Below are 10,555 nucleotides of genomic sequence, written 5' to 3' on the forward strand. Positions count from 1 at the left end.
ACGAAATGTGGGGCATATAATGGGGTAAAATTCAAGCTTTGTGACGATTTTCAGAAATTTGATAAAAACCGTTACGTTCAGCATTGCTTTGCAGTTTGACAGTTTGCAGTAGGAACACATATTTACCCATATTGGATTCGTCAGAATGTGTACTTTCTGAAAATATATGGTTTTCTGGGGTCTCTGTACTGTTAGGTGGTCTAATGTCGCATAATACACACACCGGGTGGTTATATTGCAGCAGCCAGCGCGTCAGCTGTGAAAATGTCTATACATATTGTCATTTGGGGGTCTCTGTGCCCCACATAGTTTGGTATATCTATGCACATTGGGCATCAAACTGTTTAGTAGACCCCTATGTTTATATTTAGGATGCTTTATGCTGGTAATGATACATGGACAATACGATGCTGGAAAGTTGAAGCTTTGAGGCAATTTTCAAAATATTTTACCAAAACCGCCAAATTTGGCAAAGCCTTGCGACTCAGTAGTTTGGGGCAGAAAGGCATGGGTACCCATTTTAGATTCTGTATAATGTGTACTTTCCAAAAATATATGGGTTTGGGGGGTAAACATATATTTCTGTGTTTTTACCCCACAAAAATGCAGTCAATGTGTTGATTTTTCATTAGCTGAAGTTACCCACAGGACTATTTGTATGCGCTAACTTCATTTTGGGGCCTCTAACTGCCATATACTTTGGTAAACCTATGCACAGTGGGCACCAAACTGTTTGGAAGACCCCTGGCAATCATATTTAGGGTGTTTTTTTTTTGGTGCGTAACGATACGTGGGTGATATGGTGCTGAGAAGTTGAAGCTTTGAGGCAATTTTCAGATATTTCACCAAAACCGACAATTGTGGGAAAGCCTTGCGACTCAGTAGTTTGGAGCAGAAAGGCATGGGTACCCATTTTAGATTCGGTAGAATGTGTACTTTCCAAAAATATATGGGTTTGGGGGGTAAACATATATTTCTGTGTTTTTACCCCACAAAAATGCAGTCAATGTGTTGATTTTTCATTAGCTGAAGTTACCCACAGGACTATTTGTATGCGCTAACTTCATTTTGGGGCCTCTAACTGCCATATACTTTGGTAAACCTATGCACAGTGGGCACCAAACTGTTTGGAGGACCCCTGGCAATCATATTTAGGGTGTTTTTTTTTGGTGCGTAACGATACATGGGTGATATGGTGCTGAGAAGTTGAAGCTTTGAGGCAATTTTCAGATATTTCACCAAAACCGACAATTGTGGGAAAGCCTTGCGACTCAGTAGTTTGGAGCAGAAAGGCATGGGTACCCATTTTAGATTCGGTAGAATGTGTACTTTCCAAAAATATATGGGTTTGGGGGGTAAACATATATTTCTGTGTTTTTACCCCACAAAAATGCAGTCAATGTGTTGATTTTTCATTAGCTGAAGTTACCCACAGGACTATTTGTATGCGCTAACTTCATTTTGGGGCCTCTAACTGCCATATACTTTGGTAAACCTATGCACAGTGGGCACCAAACTGTTTGGAGGACCCCTGGCAATCATATTTAGGGTGTTTTTTTTTTGGTGCGTAACGATACATGGGTGATATGGTGCTGAGAAGTTGAAGCTTTGAGGCAATTTTCAGATATTTCACCAAAACCGACAATTGTGGGAAAGCCTTGCGACTCAGTAGTTTGGAGCAGAAAGGCATGGGTACCCATTTTAGATTCGGTAGAATGTGTACTTTCCAAAAATATATGGGTTTGGGGGGTAAACATATATTTCTGTGTTTTTACCCCACAAAAATGCAGTCAATGTGTTGATTTTTCATTAGCTGAAGTTACCCACAGGACTATTTGTATGCGCTAACTTCATTTTGGGGCCTCTAACTGCCATATACTTTGGTAAACCTATGCACAGTGGGCACCAAACTGTTTGGAGGACCCCTGGCAATCATATTTAGGGTGTTTTTTTTGGTGCGTAACGATACATGGGTGATATGGTGCTGAGAAGTTGAAGCTTTGAGGAAATTTTCAGATATTTCACCAAAACCGACAATTGTGGGAAAGCCTTGCGACTCAGTAGTTTGGAGCAGAAAGGCATGGGTACCCATTTTAGATTCGGTAGAATGTGTACTTTCCAAAAATATATGGGTTTGGGGGGTAAACATATATTTCTGTGTTTTTACCCCACAAAAATGCAGTCAATGTGTTGATTTTTCATTAGATGAAGTTACCCACAGGACTATTTGTATGCGCTAACTTCATTTTGAGGCCTCTAACTGCCAGATACTTTGGTAAACCTATGAACAATGGCCACCAAACTGTTTGGAGGAACCCTGGCAATCATATTTAGGGTGTTTTTTCTTGGTGCGTAACGATACATGGGTGATATGGTGCTGAGAAGTTGAAGCTTTGAGGCAATTTTCAGATATTTCACCAAAACCGACAATTGTGGGAAAGCCTTGCGACTCAGTAGTTTGGAACAGAAAGGCATGGGTACCCATTTTAGATTCTGTAGAATGTGAACTTTCCAAAAATATATGGGTTTTGGGGGGTAAACATATATTTCTGTGTTTTTACCCCACAAAAATGCAGTCAATGTGTTGATTTTTCATTAGCTGAAGTTACCCACGGGACTGTTTGTATGCGCTAACTTCATTTTGGGGCCTCTAAATGCCAGATACTTTGGTAAACTTATGAACAATGGCCACCAAAATGTTCAGAGGAACCCTGGCAATCATATTTAGGGTGCTTTTTCTTAGTACGTAATGATACATGGGTGATATGGTGCTGAGAAGTTGAAGCTTTGAGGCAATTTTCAGATATTTCACCAAAACCGACAATTGTGGGAAGGCCTTGCGACTCAGTAGTTTGGAGCAGAAAGGCATGGGTACCCATTTTAGATTCTGTAGAATGTGTACTTTCCAAAAATATATGGGTTTTGGGGGGTAAACATATATTTCTGTGTTTTTACCCCACAAAAATGCAGTCAATGTGTTGATTTCTCATTAGATGAAGTTACTCACGGGACTGTTTGTATGCGCTAACTTCATTTTGGGGCCTCTAAATGCCAGATACTTTGGTAAACTTATGAACAATGGCCACCAAAATGTTCAGAGGAACCCTGGCAATCATATTTAGGGTGCTTTTTCTTAGTACGTAATGATACATGGGTGATATGGTGCTGGGAAGTTGAAGTTTTGAGGCAATTTTCAGATATTTCACCAAAACCGACAATTTTGGGAAAGCCTTGCGACTCAGTAGTTTGGAGCAGAAAGGCATGGGTACCCATTTTAGATTCTGTAGAATGTGTTCTTTCCAAAAATATATGGGTTTGGGGGGTAAACATATATTTCTGTGTTTTTACCCCACAAAAAATGCAGTCAATGTGTTGATTTCTCAGTAGCTGAAGTAAAGTCCTGAACAATTTGGATGCGCTAACTTCATATTTGTGTCTCTAAATGCCAGATACTTTGGTAAACCTATGCATAATGGATATCAAACTGTTCAGTGGACCCCTGGCAATCATATTTCAGGTGCTTTTTCTTGGTACGTAATATAGTTTGGGATATGCGGAGCAGCAAAATAAAACCTTTGAAATGATTTTTCAAAATTTTGAATTTTATTTTGAAAAACCGCTATGTTCAGACAAGCTTTTCTGTTTGGTAGTTGGGAGTAGAGAGACATAGTTACCCATTTTGTAATCGGCAGAATGTGTACTTTTCAAAAATGTATGGTTTTCTGGGGTAAACCTATGGTTTCAGGATTTTTTGCCTTGGAATCTAAAGCATGCCGTTTTCTGCCTTAGTGCTTTCAAAATTCAGTAATATACTGCCGGGAGTTTTTGCTGTACAGAAATCCTAAATCTCCCTAAAACTATACATATCTGGTATTGGCACGTTCGAGAGACATAAGGCTTTCCAAATCAGTTGGATTTTCATCTGTAAAATGAAATATTTTTCTGGTATAAATTGATATACAATGAAAAATGGTAATTTTTCATTTTTTTTTGTTATTTAGCACTATAAATTTTTTTGCACAGGTGGAAATACATGAAAACTCAGGCAGATTTAGAAAGCTCAGTTTCTACCGAAAAAAACAATGTATAGTTTTCCTAGGTAAACTATAGGTTTCCCCTCAGAAAATGCCCCTAAAGTGAGAGAGCACAAAATGCTTAAAAACGGCTGGCATTTCGCGTAACCAAAATGTGAAATTCTGCTGGCACTTAAAGGGTTAATGTGAGAGCTGGAGGTGCTGGTGCTAGAGGGAAAATATGATGTGATTGGTGTATATCTGTTTGTTAAAAGTCCACTTTTATTTAACTTGTTAATAGTGCACTATACCACTGAGGAAGGGAGCAGGAGGCTCCTGAAATGTTTGGCTTTATTCCGCACAATAAAAAGTTTGGAGGTACTAAGGGTACACCAATTGTAACAGCATCGCTTCTTCAATTTCTTCGCCACTGCTTGGGTAAAGAATTTGCCAAACAAGAAGATCTTTATTTGATATGGCCATCTTGTGCCTGTGCAGGCCAGTAGAAGAGGATGCATCAACTAGCTAATGCAGCCCGTGTCCCAGTGGGATTTTTAAACATGTCTGATAGATATCTGGTGAATTTTCACCCAGATATCTGTTGGATAGAGCCCATGCATGCGCAGATAAGATGCTGACTCAGCCTGAAGGGGCCAAATCAGCAACTAAAATATGCTTGTGTTCTTCTGAATTTATTAAGACAATACTAGGGGTCATTTTTCATACCACGTTGCACAGGTGCAAGAGAATTACCCTAAGTGCTCATGTAAAGAATATAAATATGTATATCAATGTAATTCCCAGGAACTGATATCTTTTATGGATCACCCTTTTATTTAGCTCAAAATTTGTGTTTTGATACAGGTGCCAAAATCGCCAGTCCCAACTTACTTATGAAGCTGGGTTGTTGCCTCCTTGTATACAGAATGTGGGCAGCAAAACTAACACCCAGTAGGACCCTAATAGTGATTGCAAAGGCCCAGTGGCAATCTGGGGGTTTGTGCCACCCCGAGGCGGCTTTCAGATGCTGTCTCCCCCATGTATCTTTCCAGCATTGGAGAGGGGGCAAGGAGGGGCCACATAGCTAGTACAGGGAGCACAGTTACACTCTCTATAATTAAAAAAGCTGCAATTCCTATTTTAAAGTTGGTTTCTTGTCTCTAAAAGTTACAGGAGCTGGTTTTTGCCACCCCAGGTAAAGGACTTGGCAGCATCTTCATCCCTGCTGAAGCCCAGTAAGAGATTTGCAGAGGAGGACTATTTGTTCTCCTGGATACTCATGGAAACCTAAAAAGGAAAGGCCAAATTTTTAAACGGGTCCTCCAGATAAAAACATATTTTCTGCATAATAAAAGAAAATGTAATTCTAAGCCACTTTCTAATATACATTAGTTATAAAATGTCAAAGTTAGTTATTATGTTGGCTATGAAATAGCCAACATACTGTTCTTCGAGTTCAGCTCGTTCTTCTTCTTCTTATTATTATGTTGGCTATGAAATAGCCAACATACTGTTCTTCGAGTTCAGCTCGTTCTTCTTCTTATTATTATTATTGGCGAACCCCATTTTCTAAACGCTACTCCTCCTATAGTTTTAGGGGTGCAAGCGCCAAACTTTCCACACTTATTCCTCTTATAGCAAAGTACGTTGCTTGTGCTTTAATAAGCGATCCCACCCACCCCGCCCCTGTGGCAACCCCCCGACGACCCCTTTTTTCCCATTGACTTTGACAGGGAAAAATTTCAAATCGCCGCCACTCGTACAGTTTTGAAGATACAGTCCCCAAACTCGGACCACATATTGTTGATGTCACCCCGAATAAAAATAAGTATTTTGGGGGGGCACCCCAAAGTGGGCGGAGCTACCAACGCCCAATGAAAATTTAGCAATTTTCTATACGCTACTCCTCCCAGAGGTTTAGGAGTACAATTATGATACTTTGCACACTTGTTCGGCTCATACCCGAATAGGTTGCTTGTGCTTTGTTAAGCGATCCCACCCTCCGTGCCCCTGTGGCGACCCCCCGACGACCCCATTTTTCCCCATAGACTTTCATTGGAAAACTTGAAACTTTTGCCACTTGTACAGCTTTGAAGTTACACTCACCAAACTTGGGTCATTTAGTCATGAGGTGAAGCTGAAAAATTCTGTCCTATTTTGGGGACCCATCCCGCCCCCACCCCGCCCCTGTGGCGACCCCCCGACGACCCCTTTTTTCCCATTGAGATTGACAGGGAAAAATTTCAAATCGCTGCCACTTGTACAGTTTTGAAGATACAGTCCCCAAACTCGGACCACATATAGTTGATGTCACCCCGAATAAAAATAAGTATTTTGGGGGGGCACCCCAAAGTGGGCGGAGCTACCAACGCCCAATGAAAATTGAGCAATTTTCTAAACGCTACTCCTCCCAGAGTTTTAGGAGTACAATTATGAAACTTTGCACACTTGTTCGACTCATACTCGAATAGGTTGCTTGTGCTTTGTTAAGCGATCCCAACCTCCGTGCCCCTGTGGCGACCCCCCGACGACCCCTTTTTTCCCCATAGACTTTCATTGGAAAACTTGAAACTTTTGCCACTTGTACAGCTTTGAAGTTACACTCACCAAACTTGGCTCATTTAGTCATGGGGTGAAACTGAAAAATTCTGTCCTATTTTGGGGACCCAAAAAAGTGGGCGGAGCCGCAAACAACCAATCAGATTTTCCCTATTGACTTCAATGAGAAAATGTAAACAGCTGTAATTCTCACAGTATTAAAGCTAGAGCTCTCCCAAACTTGGCACCGTGGGTCACTGGGTGACTTGGCTAAAATTTACCTAAAGTGGGCGGAGTCTACAACAGCCAATCAAATTTCAGCCATTCAAATAAATAGGAAAATGTTAAACTGCTGCCGCTCTTAGACGGTTAATGGCAGGGTCCTCAAACTTGGCACAGTTGGTCACTGGGGGACTGGGATTAAAATTAAGAAAAGTGGGTGGAGCCAAAACCAACCAATCAGATTTCTTTGATTGATTTTAATGAGAACAATTAAGAAGGCTGCCATTCTCTCAGTATTGATGTCAGGGACCTTGAATATCACAAATGTGGTCGCTGGGGGTTTCCACTTCAAGTTTAGAAAAAGTGGGCGGAGCCACCAACAACCAATCGAATTTCATTCATTGATTTTCAATAGAAAAAAATAAAAATGCTGCCATTTTTACACAATAAATGACAGCATTCCCAAACTTTGGAATGTTAGTCACTGAGTGACTGTGGTTCACAATTAGGAAAAAAAAGGGCGGGGCAACAACAGCCAATCAGATTTCAGCCATTGACCTTAATTAAAAATGATAAACTGCTGCTATTATCACGGTTTAAATGCTAGGTGTACCAAACTTGGCTCAATTACTCACTGGGTGACTGCGGTCAAAATTTAGGAAAAGTGGGTGGAGCCAAAAACGGCCAATCAGTTTTCACTTATTGACTTCAATGTAAAATTTTTGATTACTGCCGTTCTCACAGTTTTAAAACCAGAGGTCCCAAACTTAGCACTGACCATGACTAGGTAACTGGGGTTAAAATTCAGAAAACTGGGCGGAGCTTAAGACAGCCAATCAGATTTCTTTGATTGATTTTAATGGGAACAATTAAGAAGGCTGCCATTCTCACAGTATTGATGTCAGGGACCTTGAATATCACAATTGTGGCCGCTGGGGGTTTCCACTTCAAGTTTAGAAAAAGTGGGCGGAGCCACCAACAACCAATCGAATTTCATTCATTGATTTTCACTAGAAAAAAATAAAAATGCTGCCATTTTTACACATTAAATCACAGCATTCACAAACTTTGAAATGTTAGTCACTGAGTGACTGTGGTTCATAATTAGGAAAAAAAGGGGCGGGGCAACAACAACCAATCAGATTTCAGCCATTGACCTTAAAGAAAAATGATAAACTGCTGCTATTATCACAGTTTAAATGCTAGGTGTACCAAACTTGACTCAATTACTCACTGGGTGACTGCGGTCAAAATTTAGGAAAAGTGGGTGGAGCCAAAAAAAGCCAATCAGTTTTCACCTCTTGACTTTAATGTAAAATTTTGTATTACCGCCGTTCTCACAGTTTTAAAACCGGAGGCCCCAAACTTGGCACTGACCATGACTAGGTAACTGGGGTTAAAATTCAGAAAACTGGGCGGAGCTTAAGACAGCCAATCACATTTTACCAAACGCTATTCAATGTGGTTTCTTCAGAAACGACACCCTCTAGTTTGTAAATGCAATTGAAAGCATTATTTGTGTATCCTTTTCACTTCTCTGGTTTTGACTCTTGAACCAATATATTGTTCAGCTGTTTCTGCTACAGTGTTTCAGAGCCAGAAGTACAGAGAAATTGAACGCTCAAACATATACAACTTTCCATAGCAAAGTAAAATACATTGAAAAATGTATGAGAATTATATTTTCTTTCTCTGTGCACTAATCAATTTGAGAAAAGGGCACTCCTTTTAAAAATAATTTACAGCTCTACATAATATTGGAATGATAACAAACAAACACTATTTTTAAAACCATTAGGCGGGGGTGCAATGAGGCTGTGACCAAAAAATACATATAGACAAATACAAGAGTCCTCTGCACTCAACCCATTATCAATATATCTAGGACACTGAGACATTGTGTGCCTTTTGCTGCTTAAAAAAATGCCTTATTCTTTGAATAAAAAAGAATATATTCATATATTGCAATATATTTAAGCAAGCCAACTATGGCAAAGTCATCCCTGGTATGGCCAGTGCCACACTAACTTTCATCTAAAACATTAAAGAATTCTATTGCTTCATTATACATTTTACACAGGGACTAAGTTTACCTGCAACTTACTTGCTGCTTTCAAGGTTAAAACTCCCAAACTTGGCTGCCCTTTTATCAGCCACCAGTCGGATCACCTGACTATAGCTGGGAAGGGTGGGAGCTACAACATGGGGCTGGCCACTGGTATAAACTATAACAAACAAGGGAAAGTTGTGCTCACCAGTATTTTTAAAACCATTAGGCGGGGGTGCAATGAGGCTGTGACCATAAAATACATATAGATAAATACAAGAGACCCTCTGCACTCAACCAATCATCAATTTATTTAGAACATTGAGACATTTTGTGTCTTATGCTACTAAAAATGCCTTACCCTTTAAACAAAAAAGGGATTGTTTGTCTATATATTGCAATATATTTAAGATGGCCAACTACGTCAAAGTCACCCCTGGTTTAACCAGTCCTATACTCAGAGTTGGACTGGCCCCCCGAAAAGAACCCAGTGGGCCCCCGGGTCCACACCCTGTGTTTCTTTCTGCTGGTCGTGGTCCAGCTGGTCACACGTTTGGCCGAGGTGGGCCGTGAGGAAGCTGCTTACCTCACAACATTTTGGAAATAAAATGAGGGACAAAAAAAGTTGACGGGAAAAATGTTTTGACCACGCCCATTTTTGTGGCCACACCCCATCATTACCATGTTCATTTTGAATTGTCCTTTAAGCTGTGAGTCTAACTTTCCCAAGGTACCTGTTATCATATATTATTACAGTTACATATTTGCTTATCTCAAAATTGTTACAAAAGTATCTTATCTGCTGCTGTGGCTGTTCTGGGCTCTCTGCCAAAAGCCAATTAAGTTAAGTTGTTTCTTTTTCTGCCTGTTCAGTGCAGAGAAAAATGGGACTTTCCAGTACAAACTGGGGATTGCGGGTTGAGCTGTCAAAATAGGGACTGTCCCTCTAAAAACGGGACAGTTGGTAGGTATGCAGTTGCGGCAAAAAATTTGCGTGCGCGCAGTTACAGTGAATAGGGTTGCCACCCGGCTGGTAGCTGCTGGTAAATTTGTAATACCCATAACAAAAGCCCTTGGCCAGGCCCCAATCCGCTCTATACTTACCCTTTTGCCTCCTTCGGGCCATCACGCGCTATGGCTCCACCCCTTCTTCCATCACAACCCACTCCTTTTAACATCGTGGTCAGCCCTTTTGTTCCCGCCCCCACCAATTTTATTCAAAAGGCAGCAGCCCCAGTGGACCCCGGGCCCCCTAGTCCGACCCTGTCTACACTCAACTTTCTTCTGATTCATTAAGGATTCTATTGTTTCATTATACATTTTACACAGGGACTACGTTTTACCTGTAACATATTCACTGGCAGGACCGCCATCAGAAATCGCAGGGCCCCATACGACAAAATTTCCTTGGCCCCCTGGGCTGCGCCCACCGCAAGCCCCACCTACAGGTCAGCCCTCCCCACCACACAGTAAAAAAACAAAAAAATTTTGGTGGATAGGGTTCCCACATGTTAATAAAAAAAAAAAAGATATTGGTGGTCAAGGCCCCCCATAAAAAAACATTTGTGGCCAGGGCCCCCCCATTAAAAAATATTGGTGGTTAGGACCCTACATGAGAAAAAAAAATTGGTGGCCAAAATTGGTGGCCAGCCCCCCCTCCCACATTATAAGAAAATTGGTGGCCAAGGCCTGCCTTCCCGAAGTCAGCAGCTTTGAGAAAGATGAGGGGCCCGGC

Source organism: Xenopus laevis, chromosome 2L (genome assembly GCF_017654675.1).
Source record: "Xenopus laevis strain J_2021 chromosome 2L, Xenopus_laevis_v10.1, whole genome shotgun sequence".
NCBI lineage: Eukaryota > Metazoa > Chordata > Amphibia > Anura > Pipidae > Xenopus > Xenopus laevis.